This window comes from Mus musculus, chromosome 1, assembly GCF_000001635.26.
Source record: "Mus musculus strain C57BL/6J chromosome 1, GRCm38.p6 C57BL/6J".
NCBI lineage: Eukaryota > Metazoa > Chordata > Mammalia > Rodentia > Muridae > Mus > Mus musculus.
Genome location: NC_000067.6, coordinates 194,924,206 through 194,928,635, shown reverse-complemented (window position 1 = coordinate 194,928,635; position 4,430 = coordinate 194,924,206).

Sequence of the window (4,430 nt, the reverse complement as noted above, 5' to 3'; positions counted from 1 at the left end):
CATATCTTTTCAGTGTTCTCCACTCTACAGCTTTAATATCAAAGACAGTGGTATATTATTGTATCCATTTCATAAAAGCAAAGTCTTTTTTTTTAACATCAAAAATCTCATTCCAAAGAAGAATGAAATATCATACCAATTTTCTTCATTTAATACAGGGTCTATGGAAACATGCTTATATGTGGCCCTTGTCCTGAATGGAATTTTAAAATATCAGCCTAATGTCTACTGGGTTGAGCTCTAAGTACAACTTTGGACATCCACACTACCTGGATACCTGGACAAATCAGGACCCTTCCTTGTGACTCAGAGTTGATATTGACATCATACAGGGTTCTTCAGAGAAACCCCATGGTTTCAGGCTCCTCCTTGCTCTTAGTGTACCCACTCCTGATGCATAAGATGAAGTCAGAGCTCTGCTGTTAGTGAGGGAACTAGGGACCAGGGGGGATGGTGCAATCCCCAGCCACAAACTGCTTCTGCTTGGGGGAGTGGGGTAGCCATTTCCTTGTGTGAGGGGCAGCCAACAGAGAGGGGAAGCAGCCAGAGTGGGTGGCCTATTCCGGTCTCTGACCCTTGGGGCAGTGCCTGCAGCTCCTGCCAGGCTCCCACACCTTATCTAAGAATAGCTGCACTCTTTCCTGCTGGTCTGCAACCCTCTGGAGCACAGAGGAAAGCATGCTAACTGTCTAGCCCCAGGCTGGGTTGTCCCTTCCGGTCATTCTCTCCCCCGCTGGGGATCAAAGAGCTGCTAGGGAGTTCAGTTCTACTTTGTGATGCTGCTTCCCAATAATAGTGCTATAGTGTGCAAGCTAGAATCTGGGCTGTCTTCTGAAGGATGGGGAGCTACAGGCCTTGAACCTGAGGACCAGAAGGATATGTACTAGGACAGAAAGCAGATTCTTCATGGGAAGGTTATATCCTGAGTGGAGCCAAGACGAGGCCTAGAAACCCATTTTCCCTTCTAATCAAAGCAGCAGCTAAAAGCAACCTTTGGAGAAACAACTAAATGATCAATAGATTCTGGTCCTTAGATGAGGTTTTGTACTATTCTGGCTCCTGAGGTGACCCCAGAACCATGGTTTACCATACTTATTGTAACTTATCACTCAAATGAGCTTTCCTTTTCATTCATTAATTTATTCATTTATTCACTTTATATCCCAATTGCAGTCCCGCCTCTCTTCTCCTCCCAGTCCCACCCTTACAAACACCCATCACCCCTCCCCTACTCCTAAGAGAAGAGGAAGCCCCTTCATGGTTACCAACCCACTCTGGCATTGTTGCACCAAGATTAAAGCACATCCTTTCCCACTGAAGGCAGACAAGGCAGCCTAGCCAGGAGAAGGGGATTCAATAGCAGGCAACAGAGTCAGAGACAGCCTTGACTTCAATTGTTAGGGGACCCACATGAAGATCAAGCTGCAAATCTGCTACAAATGTGGGACAGGGGAGCTAGGTCCATCCCATGCATGCTCTTTGGTTGGTGGTTTAGTTTCTGTGATCCCCTATGGGCCCAGGTTAGCTGAAACCGTAGGTCTTCACATGGTGTCCTTGACCTCTCTGGCTCACTCAATCCTATGGACCTCTCTTTTACACAAGACTCTCCAAGCTCTGTGTGATGTTTTTCTGTGCAGCTCTGCATCTGTTTCCATCAACTGCTAGGTGAAGCTTCTCAGAGAGAGTTATGCTAGGCTCCAGTTTGCAAGCATAGCAGAGTATCATTAGTAGTATCAGGAGTTGGCTCTTTCCCATGGTCTCAATTTGGGACAGTTACTGGTTGGCTGTTCCCATATTTTCTACTCCATCTGGGTAAGTTGGTGTCTTCCTCTTTTCACTGGAAGTCCTGCCTGGCTACAGGAGGAGGCCACTTCAGCCTCCATATCTCCAACTACTAGGACTCTCAGCTAAGGTAACCCCATAGACTCCCAGGGGCCTCCCTGTCCCAGGTCTCTGGCTGATTCCAGAGATGCCCCACCTGCTGATTTCCATTCTCTCTCTTTTCCCATCTCTTCCATCTCTCTCTTTCCCTCTCTCCCCACATCTGATCCTCACCCGTTTTTGTTTGTTTGTTTGTTTGTTGGCAGTGAAAGAGGACTTTGCTGATAAATAGGCCAGAATGGCAAACACAAATGAGGACTATCTGGGGAAAACAAGATTTTCAGTTGTTCTAGTTACTGCCCCATGGCTGGGCATCCATGTTCCTATCTGCATGAATGTCTCAAAAAAGCTGACATAAGAGGGAAGAGATTAAAAAGAGTACCAGAAATTGAGGTACCATAGAATCCTGGAAATTAGTGTCAAGCTTCCTTGCATTCCCATTGGTCACAGCCCTCCTGTATCAATCAAATGGAAGAAAGTTAATTATAGATTTAGAGGAATTAAGCTGCTGCAGGAGTGGGAAAGAAAGGAAGTTTCTCCGGAAGTTCCCTTGTTTGCTGGGTAGGAGAGTCTGGATAGAGAGATAAGCTAATCCCCAGGGTCATAGCTGCTGCCTCTATCCTTCATTTTTTTTGTTGAAATTTTGAGCTGCTGGTAAAACACACACATGCCCTTTATATACCTTTCATGGAAAACAATCTTAGCACCCCTCAGTTGCCCACCCACAATCTTCAGAACTTATTTAAGTCATCAGGTCAGTGGCTGTGGATCAAGAAGCAAGGAAGGAGCAGCTGCTGTGTTAAGTCTATTTCTGGAGCTATATAAACAAGCAAGGCCTGTCACTCCAGGAATGTAGTCTTGCAGGAAGCCACAGGACCAAGTGATGTGTGACAAGAGGGAGAAAAGATGCTTTGTGGAGAATACTGTTCCAGAACCACTTTTTTAGAGCAATGAAGGCTTTTAGGACCTACCTTTAAAGACAAGGTAGTTGTCTATATTACAGCATATCCCTAAGACTGTGAAGTTTTCTGAGTGGCTCTACCAAACATTCATGAATATCATAGGTCAGAGAATCCATTCCCTGCATTTGAATTTTAATTCTTTTCACTCACTAATTGCTTATTGTCCAACAAGTTTCCTCACCCTTTGAGATCTCCTAATCTATAAAAGATGAACTTAATAGCATCCACTTCATAAAGCAGGACCTGATAAATGTAATATATGAGCAACTCATTTGACACCATGCAGGAATGCAGATTTTGATTCCATAGATGTGGTATGTAGCTCGACTTCTGCATTTGTAAAGCCTTCTCAGACAATGTTGATGCTGCTGCCCTGGAGATCACACTTTGAACATCAAGGTCATAGAACACAGAAATGCTCTTATTGTTAATTTGTTTTTTCAGAATATATATGCCACACAGAAAGGGTACCATGTAGATGCCACATGCATAGCTCACACATAGCCCATTTCTCAGGCCTTGAATGAAATGTCTTGAACATTATTCCACCTTCTAGTTATCCATGGCAGCCCAGACACTTTCAACAGAAACCATATTTCCTGTTGGGCCTTGACCCCTGGCCCCTGCATCATGAATGGCTGCAGTGCTGTTTGCTCTGTGCCACTGCTGTACAGTGGTTTGTTACTCAGCAATTAATAATCCAAACAGAAGCAACTATTGGCTGGTGAAATACAAACACAATGTTTTAAAACCATGTTTAAACTTTGAAACTTTATTTACTTTCTATAGAGTCAGTTATTCATTATGGGATCCCCCCCCCCCTCCATTGGGTTGTTAAAGGTAAGCATCTTGTCTTTTATCATCATCTTTCCTTTAAATTTAAACTATGTGGTTAAGTATGGTATCATTAGAAGAAGAGGAGTGAATAGTAAAAAACTCAGGCTTCGGATCAGACCTGGTACATTCATTCTCTGTTGCTGACAAAATCCAATGCAAAAGCAAGGTAAGAAAGGTGTAAAGGGAATATTTATTTGCGAGTGTAGTCGAAGGATCCAGTCCAGACTTCAAGCAGGGAAGTCTAAGCAGCAAGACTGTGAGCTGATCACATTGCTTTTACAGCAGGGAAGGAGAGAGAGAGAGAGAGAGAGAGAGAGAGAGAGAGAGAGAGAGAGAGAGAGAGAGAGAGACTGACAATCTGCTTTCTTTCTTCTTTGTATTCAACCCTGGACCTCAGCCTATGGCATGGTGCTGCTCATGTTCAGTATGTGTCCTTCCTTTTTAGCTGAAGGTCTCTGGAAATGCCCTTACCAACAAGCACAGAAGCATGTCCCCTATGTGTTTCCAAATCTGATCCAGTTGACAGTCAAGATTTACAATCACATCTTTACCATTGCAGTTTTAAAATTGATTACCTATGTTTTCTCAGGCAATTGGGTTTGCTTTTTCTACAGCTTAATTTTTTGTTGTATTTCTTGGTTGTGAGTCCAGCCTTTAACAGTTGAGCCATCTCTCCAGCCCAGATTTTGTTGTATTAAGTGAAAGACTGTGAGCTATATTAAATAGTTAATTATTGTGTATGAGTAATAG